Here is a 10,698-nt window from a genome sequence, read left to right on the forward strand (position 1 = left end):
TTGTTTGGATTGAAGTTCGCTGTTTTCTTTGCCAATTGCCATCCGAGAGCGCGAGTGGGACTTCGTTTGAATGAATATTGAATTGCCGGTTTTGCTCCGCCGGTCTCGCGCCACCCTGTAATTGATTGAGGATACGGAAAGGAGGATCTTGGTTTATATATATATATATATATTACCTACTGGCGGTCGCCAGTAGGTAGTTATAGTTAGGACCCCTTTTCCATAGGAAATCCGCAACATTCTATTTTGAATAACTTTGGCGCCGGTCGATGAATCCTCGCGAATTTCTCAAAATAGGTGGGGCGCTACGCTCCGCTCCTACCCTGAAAGTCTCGGGGGGATTCGTCAAGCGGGGGCTGAGATAAAAGGGGGGTCCCAAAACGCGTTTTTCCCATGCATTTTTCCATAGGACCTTTAGAACGAGCTACAGCCCGAACGGCTGAACAGAATTACTAGAAATTTGGCAGAGAGGTAGTCCCTAGGTCAAGGAAGTGCCTTTTGTAGGTTTGGTGTAAATCTGTTCAGTAGATTCTGAGAAAATAGCCTTTAAATCAATATATATATCTGAGCCCGCTTACGGTACGCTTACCGTACGCTTACCGTAAGCGTACGGTGGCGTGCGCGAGCGCGATTCTGATTGGCTCTTAGATCTTAGTAAACATTCGAATCGGCCGAAACCAGGAAGCGGCGTCCGCCATTTTGTCTCTCGCACTGAGTGTTATTTATCAAACATGATGGCCAAAAACATGTTACGGGGCTGTTTTGACAACTCCCTCCCACATAGTCATGTTGAGGGAGTCCACAAACATCCCCCAAGAGCAAAAACGTTTTGTTTTTTTTCGGCAATTTCGCGGGGAGTACGCTTACCGTACGCTTACCGTAAGCGTACGGTAAAAAAATAAAAATAAAAAAAACACTATCCACACTTACCCCACCCCCTGTGCTTTTGGTGGCCGCAGGCCACCAAATGTGCAGGGCTTATTACGTAATTTTGGCAACATGAAATTATAAAATCGAAATAAAAAAAACACTATCCACATTGACCCCACCCCCTGTGCTTTTGGTGGCCGAAGGCCACCAAATGTACAGGGCTTATTTAAGTTGATAAAAACCGTGCACGGAACGAACTGCGTTAAGTGGGCGCGCACGCCTCGAATGGCGTAAAGTAACTTAGCATTTAAAAAACCGTACAAATTCACTGAAAAAACCATAGGTTTCACACACGTTATAGTTAGGAATTAGCATTTAAAAAACCTTGCAAATTCACTGAAAAAACCATAGGTTTCACAAATGTTATAGTTAGCGGAAATTTTACTGATAAAAAACCTGTGAAATTGCCCCGTTATAGTTAGTGCTGGCAACTATAACTCACGCGACCGCAATCTTCTGCTGATGACATATGTGTCTTTATGAAAAAAAAATATTTGTAATATATGTATAGCTAAAACTGTATGGAAGAAGACATGGGCAAATAAGTGTCTAAATACAGTATTAGCATCAGCAGAGGATTGCGGTCGCGTGAGTTATAGTTGCCAGCACTAACTATAACGGGGCAATTTCACAGGTTTTTTATCAGTAAAATTTCCGCTAACTATAACATGTGTGAAACCTATGGTTTTTTCAGTGAATATATATATATATATATATATATATATATAGATATATTGTAATTGAAAATATTTATATTTGTTAATGTAGTTCAAATATTTTATTTGTTTGAACCACTCTCTCTCGACTGTTACACAGACTGGAGTGGGAATATTACATTTTACACCTCCCTTATCGAATACTTTCTATACTGTTGCACATACAGCAGTGTGAATAGAAAATGTTCAACCCTTTCCCTACTGTTGCACTGACTAGAGTGGTAATGGTACATTTTACCCCTCCACAATCCAACACTTTCTCAACTGCGTGAAGTTGGGCGGGAATATACATTTTACCCCTCCAGAAACCAACACTTTTCCTACTGCTGGATTGTGGAGGGGTAAAATGTGTTATTCCCACTCCAGTCACTGAAACCTTTCCCATACTGTTGCTCTGACTGGAGTGGGAATAGTTAATTTGATCCCTTGTTAGTCCAACAATTTCCTATCTGTTGCAGAGATTGGAGTAGCAATAGTATATGTATTATTCCTACAATTTTATATATTTATATTGTTTACAATTATATTATTATGGGGCGTATTCGGAGTTTGGTGGGGCAGGACCGCCTCGCTCCTGACCCACCAAGCCTCTGTAGAAACCTCCCTCCAGATCAGGAGTTCTCTCCTTTCTGGAGGGATTTGTTTGCGTTCCCACAGCGGTGCCTATGAGATAGGCACCGCAATGGGAACATCAAAATCACTACCTACATGGCATGGACTGCTGCAGTCCATGCCGTGCAGTTACTGGGGTGCATGCACTCAGGGGGGGCACACATTATGCCTGTAGGTGCCCCTTTATTCCCACACCGCCAAACTTTTCAGGGCGGTCGCACCACCATAAAAAGTGTGGCGGTGAGGAAACTCCTAATATGCTTGACCGAACCTCAGCGGTCCCGCTCAGCATATTGCGGCCTCAGGTCCACCATGCAGCTGCCTGGGAACAGCAGTTCCCTGGCAGTTTCAGTGGTCCCATGGCGTCCTGACCACCCCAGTTGTAATAGGACGGTCCGGAGACCGCCAGACTCCGATTAAGGCCTTATGATTTGTTTGTGTATTTTAAATTCTATTATTATGTAATTAGTAATGTTTGTGATGTGTAATATATTTTAGTAAATTGTAATTTTTGTTTATATTTTCACTTTAATTAAATTGGTATGTCTTAACATTTTTCCAGTTTGTGATAAACATACACATACATTTCTGTGTGTTTTTAAATAAGTAAAGTATTTATATATACTTATAAATTGTTTACATATATTTAATTTATTTTACTGTTACATGTTAATATTTCATTTTTACTATGTTGTGTATATATAAGTTAAAATAAAGATCTTTAGGAAATCACTATTAGTGTACAACCATAATGTGTTAAAATATTTTTATCATTTACATTATAAGTATAGGAAAATTATATTTTTCTTGTAGATATTTTGGACTCAATAGTTATGTCCCATGATATTTGCGGTTCATATATTTAGTTATAGAATCGAGTAGAGTGGCACTGTGTATAATATAGGGAGTGGTTTTGTGCCGGTGGAGTGTAGTTAGTATTCTATGGTGTGGAATGGAGAGGCGTGGAATTGTGAATTTCAACACAGTATTGTAAAATTCATTACCCAATGTACAGTGTTACAGCATTACATTTTTTAACTGTTTTACTCTTATGCATTAAGGAGCAAATTCAAAGACTTCATGTTGAATTATATTAGTGGTCCTGCAATCATAATAATAATGTTACTAATATACTTTGCAGGTTTTTCATGGTCATCCAGGGGTTCAGATGTTGAAAACATCCTCAGGTTTCCAAGGGTGGTAGTAAAAGTATAGCCAAACAGTGATGGTTTCCGGGGCCCACACAGACCTTGAGGGACAACAAGCTGTTTCGAACGGGTGCCCCCCTCTCTCCACTGTCAAGTCTAAACAGATAGCGAGGGAGCAGTGGAGAAAGTCCTTCGCACTGGGGTGGCTCCCGGCCCCAAGCAGGGGGTGGAGGTGGCCTCCCACCTAGGCGCAGCCGCCATTTTGAGTGGAGAGTCACGGAGACTGGCGCCCGGAACCCCGATTGAACGAGAGGTAGCGCCTGGTGGAGGAGGACAAGACTCGCGGGGGTTGTTGGTGGTCCCCAGGGACGATACTGACAGGTATTGCAATCGGAAAGTGGAGAAACTGCACGCTCGGGGTTCTATACGATCTCCTGCAGGTACGTGGACTCCTTCGACCGAGTGTGGCCCTCTGAGCGCAATCTCGAGGTGAGTGTGGGTGAGGGGAGTGCCGTCTCTGTGAAGGGTGAGTTACCAACAGGCTTGGATGTGGATCGGACCCGTTAGAAGAGATACATAGAGCGAGTCTCTAGAGAGAGCATAGACACAGCTTCTTCAGCCACTCCTACCATTGTGCCCTGCTGCCCACGAAAACCATGTACTGAAAGAGAGGCAGTCCGCCGGATCTAGTTGTTCCCTGGGGTTGCGGTCCTGATGCCTTGAGATTGCATGGCCAGCTTATAGGCCCCCTGGAACTTGGTGGGGCACACAATGTCTACCTCCCGGGGACGTAGAGACAAGACACTGAAGGACTTATTTGCGAAGGCCCCAACAGAGAAGCAATCTACTGACATGGCGTCCAACACTGGTCGGTCCCTATCCAAACGCGAGGATGGGACGGAGCCGATCACCAAAGCCTTCTTAGAATCGCTGTTTGACACGCTAAGGGAAGACATCCATACGCTCAAGAGAGAATTCGCGGAAGAAATTAAGGAGGTTTGCAGAGACGTGGGCGGTTTAGGGGAACGAGTCGTCGAGTTGGAAGACAAAAACGACGCTAGGGACACGGAACTAGCCACACTACAACAGGAGGTCCTCCGGATCCATGACCAGCAAGTTGACCTCCAGACACACCTGGAGAACCGCTCCCGACGTCACAACATCCTGATTCGAGAAGTGAAACTAGAAGATGACACAAAAAACCTTTTAAAAATACGAGGGAGCTCTTCAATCACATCCTAGTGAGACCCCTAGACACAGAACTGCGATTGGACAGGGCGCATAGGATGGGTCCCCCGTGGGCCCCATCAGCTCCACCTTCGGACACCTTAGTGTGCGTACAGGATTATCACACCAAAGAAGATATCCTCCGAAAAGCCCGCCAGCTACATCCTCTGATGTTTCGCGATCAGACACCAGTTCTCTACCAGGACTTGTCCGTGCTCACCCTACAAAAACGAAGACTCTTTCGACTCATCACTGACAACGCAATATCTCCTACAGCTGGGGTCACCTGTTCCGACTGGTGTTTCGCATGGACAAGTTGTACCAGCTACGATCCCTGGCGGAGACCTGCCGCTTGCTGGGTGTGGATCCTCCCCCGGAGGAAGACAACCCAGGGGGCTCCACAACGGAACCAGATGATTCCAAGCCCAGGTGGCGTCAACAGGGCCGAAGGCATCATGCTAGGAAACCTCCTGCAGCAGACATCACGAAGGGACAGCAAGCCGCACTTGAAGCAGCGTCGATGGAGCTAGCCGCATCTCAATCTGGCTGAATTTATGATATTTCAGGGCCATAGGATGGTTTGTCTTTTTTGCTCCCGTCCGTTGGTGGGAGGGGGGCTTATCGGTTTTTGACGGATCACCCCAATCTACTATTCTTCCAATCACCTACGGATGATGGACAATGTGTCTTTGTACTCTCTTTTTTCCAATTTTTTTCTTTTTGGGTGGGGAGGGTTTGTTTGGGGGTGGGCTTCAGTGTTCCTTGTCCACCTATCTCACGAAGCTAACAAAGGTCCAAGCCACACGGACACACTTGGGTGTGAGCATATCCTGTGCCTCGATTGTAACAGACTCAGTGAGACACCATTGCTTCTTATACTAATCTCGGGGTGAATGCCTGCTACCCAGCTTAAAATACTCAGCTTAAATGTGCGGGGTCTCAATAATCCAGTGAAGCGCAAGGCGGTTCTTTTATGTTTAGAACATACACAAGCAGATATCTGCCTATTACAGGAAACGCACCTTTTATCGCAAGATTGTCATCGTCTCCGGTCCCGGAAATTCCCCACTCAGTTCTTTTCTTCAGGTACCACTAAAACAGCTGGGGTTGCTATCCTGGTGGCCCAGAGGTTCATGGGAGAGGTCTTGCAAAAAAAAGCCGAGATAAAAGGTAAGACTATTGACATACTGATTTGCCATAGGCGGTTTACCATTCACCATTGGCTCTGTGTATGCTCCGAATGAAGGCCAAGAACGATTCTTTCACTCGGCCCTTGCAGAAGCCTCAGCCACTCCCGATCGCCACATTCTGCGGGGGGGGATTTAAACCTGGTTCTAGACAACACTTTAGACAGATCGTGACAGAGCACACACCAGACAGGAGCGCTCTCCGCAGAGGGTCTGACCCATCTACATGACTTAGGGTTCAGTGATCTATGGAGCAGCTTCCACCCCGAAAGCTCCCTCTCGGATTATGCCCCAGTGACCTTTACTCTCTCCCTTCCACCGGTCCACCGACCTCTTAGAACATGGCACCTCAGGGAAACACTACTGCACCGCAAAGAAGTGGTTACACGAATGCAGCATGTCATCACTGACAACCTCTCTCACAACAGCAACACTGACACCATTCTTGCACTGAAGGCAGTCATTCAGGGGGTTTTAATTGCCATCTCTGCCGCAGACAATGTTGAGCGCAGATGCAAATGGGAAGAGCTCACCCAATGGACCAGGGAACTGGAACTGATGCACCAGAGAACAGGAGCCCCCCGGGTGTGGAGGCAACTTAAAGCAGTGTGCCACCAACTCGCAGCACTCGACCAAGATAGGGCAGAATTCGCAGCCTTGCGACTAAGACATGCTTATTATACGGAGGAGCGGACGGGTGCAGGCGTCTTCTTGCTCATAAACTGCGCGAGACTAGACAGACACAGAGGGTGCAAGAGATCCTCTGGAGAGACGGAAGACGAGTCACGGAGGATAGCAACATTGCCGAGGCGTTCTGTGATTTTTACGCTAATCTTTATGCTAGCTCTCCACTAGAGAGCTCAATTGGAGCGGCCTTCCTTGACTCCATCCCATTGTCAGCTCTATCTAAAGAGCAAGCTGATTATCTTGATAGGGATATTCGACCGGAAGAAGTTATCGCCGCCATCTCGTGTCTCAAGCTAACGAAGACACCTGGGCCGGACGGCTTCTCAGCTGTCTTGTATAAAACGTTCTCTGCCCAAATCGCCCCTTTATTACTAGACTCTTTAATTCCTTCTCGGAACCTGGGGCAATCCCAGGGGACTTTCTGGAAGCCTCTATAGCAGTGATTCCCAAACCGGGAAAGGACAAGACTCAATGCGGGGCATATCGCCCTATCTCCCTTCTTAATGTCGACCTTAAATTATATATGGGGATTTTAGCCTCATGCCTCGCACCTCTCATGCCCCGGCTGGTCGACCCGGATCAGGCGAGCTTTATCCGAGAACGCCAAACTTCTGACAACATGAAGCGAGCATTGCGTCTTATCGAAAAAGCCACACGCACACAGGGGGAATACATGATGCTAACTATCGACACCGAAAAAGCGTTTGATAGGGTTCATTGGCCCTATCTAGAGCAAGTTCTGGAGAGAGTGGGGCTGGGCGTGAAATTCCGCACATATGTCTTGAACTGCTATAAGTTTCCGATGGCAGCAGTCCAGGTTAATGGGCACACATCTCCCCGGTTCACTATTGAGAGAGGGACCAGACAGGGGTGCCCTTTGTCACCCCTCCTTTTCGCCCTTTACATGGAGCCTCTGGCCCAAAGGATGCGACTTAACCCGTCGGTCACGGGGATCAGATTTGGTGGCTACGTCCACACGATCAGTCTTTACGCTGATGATGTTCTGATTTCATTATCCAACCCACGTGATGCGTTGTCAGCATGTTTAGAAGATTTAGATCTTTTTGCGCGCACTGCTGGGTTCAAAGTGAACATGGACAAGTCGGTTGCCCTGAATTTGTCTCTGGAACGCCCTACTCGGGAATACTTGCAAAGCTTATTCCCCATTCAATGAGCGGAAGACGCAATCCCGTATTTGGGGATTCGATTGGCCGCCCCTCTTCCGAACACGGCTATTATTAATTACACCCTGCTGTGGCAGAAAATCCAGCGGGAACTGGGTCGCTGGAACTACTACCCTCTATCGCTACTAGGTAAAGTAGCCGCAGTTAAGATGACCATTCTCCCGCAGATCCTTTATCTGTTTCGTACCATTCTCTCAGGCCACCCTCGGGCTGGATTAAACAAACAAAATCGGAACTAGCTCAGTTCATATGGAATGGTCGGAAACCATGTCTAAAACAGAGGCTGACGACACTCCCCCCAGAGGGAGAGGGTCTTGGACTCCCTGATCTGCAACTCTATTTCCAGGTCGCACAGTTACGTTTGCTGGTGGAGTGGAGTCGGTGGGAGTCAGAGAAACACTGGTTATTCCAAGACCAAGCGGTAGCTGCTAGACCCTTGCAGGAAATACCATTCCTCCGCAAACAACACAGACCCCCTAATTTATACGCTTACTATATCACGCAGGTCCCAATGGAGATATGGGACCAGACCTGCTTCAAGCATGAATTTACTACTTTCCCGTCTCCACTCACTCCATTAATGGACAACCCTGATTTCACTCCAGGTATGGACATGGCAGCTTTTATGAGGTGGCGACCCTCTGGGTGCCGATTCCTTTATCATATGTACACCACAGAGGGTGTTCTCCCTTTCTCCCAATTTAAAGAAGATTATGGGATGCCCGAGGAGGAGAGACTTCGATATCTGCAAGCGCGACATTGGGCGCTCAGTGATCAGGTCCGTCCCATGGCTAATAGACACCTTCTTCCCTATGAGCACTGGTTTATTACACGCAAAACAGACAAAAAGCTTATTTCCGACTTATACAAGATGCTACAGGCCAGATTTGCTCATACTTACAGCTACGGTCGGGCGTGCTGGGAGAGGGAACTAGGTAGGACACTCAATCAAAGAGTGGGAAGGCATATATTATAGAGCATGTCACTCCGCTTATCACATGGGACTCACCGAAACCCTTACAAAGATAGCTACATACTGGTATTATACCCCTGAACGTATACATGCCATGGACCAAACTAGAGAAGCAACGTGTTGACAGGGTTGTGAGCAGGTAGGAACATTGGTACACCTACTGTGGGAGTGCATCCACCTCCAGCCCTATTGGAAACAAGTACTGGACGAAATAGATAAGCTTTTTGATACAGAAATCCCACAACTCCCCTCATATGTCCTTCTAGGCCTTCCAAATCCTTTGACTTACCCATTGCGCTCCCGCAGAGGCCCCCTGATAGCGATTGCGCCGGGCACAGCAATGCAAAACATATTTACACACTGGCGTACAGCCCACATCCCAACCTCACAGGCTGGCTATACTGTCTGTGGCGTGTGGTTGGTATGGAGAAGCTAACACTGACAATGGCGGGAGAGGGATCTAAATATGTAGAACTCTGGCAACCCTTTCTATCCATCTTGGCTTCTGAATTCCGGGAAATCACAGGCCCCCGATATCTCCGCTTATTGCGCCTCTCTGATGTGCAACACATGACATAGAGCTGGAGGACAGGCAGAGTTTACATAGCTTAGGTGGTGGACTTGGAACATGGGTGGGAACGGGAACGGAAAAGGGTAGGTTTCCGAGGTCTTTCTGTTGTTTTGGGATCCCTTTGTTATTTATGGTATTTATACGGTTCATCCTCATTGGCATGGACCTTTCCAGCACTGTCAGACTTAGATTGTCCTTTTCGGGTCACAGATTTAGCAATGTTAAACAATATGATGGCTAAACCTGCATGAATGTTTTGTATATGATTATTAAAATTTCAAAAAAGAGATTTAAACCATAAATCCCAGCTTGAAGCTTCCATCTAACCCACAAGAAAGAGCAGGATCCGTTCTACTCTAGAACGGTAACAGAAACCGTATTTGAGCCTATGTCATGTTACCAGCTGAGTTCAAACAGCCTCTATGGAGCAGGCGCACTACGCTCAGCCACGTCCTGTAACTTTCGTCATACACACAGGCCTTTTGTTAGTATTCTAAAAAGCATTATTCCCACAATTCTTGGCTCTATATGTATGTATGTATGGATACTTGTATAGCGCACTACTACCCGGAGGCCTCTCGGTGCTTGTACGAATACCGCTGTGGAACCCATCCTGGCTTTTCCCTGTGAGGCGTCCACTCCTGGGCACCCCCAAGGTGAAGGCCAGGCATCCTTAGCGTTGTGGGGGCCGTTGTGGAGATTAATCAAGCTATTGCCCAGAGTTGCAGAGTGGGACTCCATGATTGGAATGGCACCGAGGCGAGAATTATCAGGTCCGTGGAATTTTGAGCCCAAGACCCGCCGAGGCGGGGAATTGAACCCTGGTCCCGGGCTGAACCTCGGCATCAGGGTCTGCCACTCTAATCATTGAGCCACACTTCCCCACACTTATCCATATCTGCATACACACAATGCATTCACTAGAGTGGGGGTGAGTGTTTGCAATGTTCAACACTCCGTCCATCATTTCCTTTGGTTTTACTTTGTTCGCCATAAGCTGGCAGGGTATGCTCAGACGTGAGTCCCTTGCTCACTTTGCCACTGGATTCAAGCAAGCCTAGCTGAAGACGGCTGAAATGCTAGAAACCGGTCCTAGGAAACTTGTTTCCGGTCCAGGGAAGACATGGCTTGGCCGTTCGGGATGGACTGTTCCCATGAGGCACAGGGTCAGACTGATTTGCATATGGCCATGTCTGAACTGGGGTGGCAGATTGGGTTAAAGAACGGTGGTGGATTAAACCCAGATCAGTTGACTGGGGGTGAGTGTTTGCAATGTTCAACACTCCGTCCATCATTTCCTTTGGTCTTACTTTGTTCGCCATAAGTTGGCAGGGTATGCTCAGACGTGAGTCCCTTGCTCACTTTGCCACTGGATTCAAGCAAGCCTGGATGAAAACGGCTGGAATGCTAGAAACCGGTCCTAGGAAGCTTATTTCCGGTCCAGGGAAGACATGGCTTGGCCG

This window comes from Triturus cristatus, chromosome 4_2 (genome assembly GCF_964204655.1).
Source record: "Triturus cristatus chromosome 4_2, aTriCri1.1, whole genome shotgun sequence".
Taxonomy (NCBI): domain Eukaryota; kingdom Metazoa; phylum Chordata; class Amphibia; order Caudata; family Salamandridae; genus Triturus; species Triturus cristatus.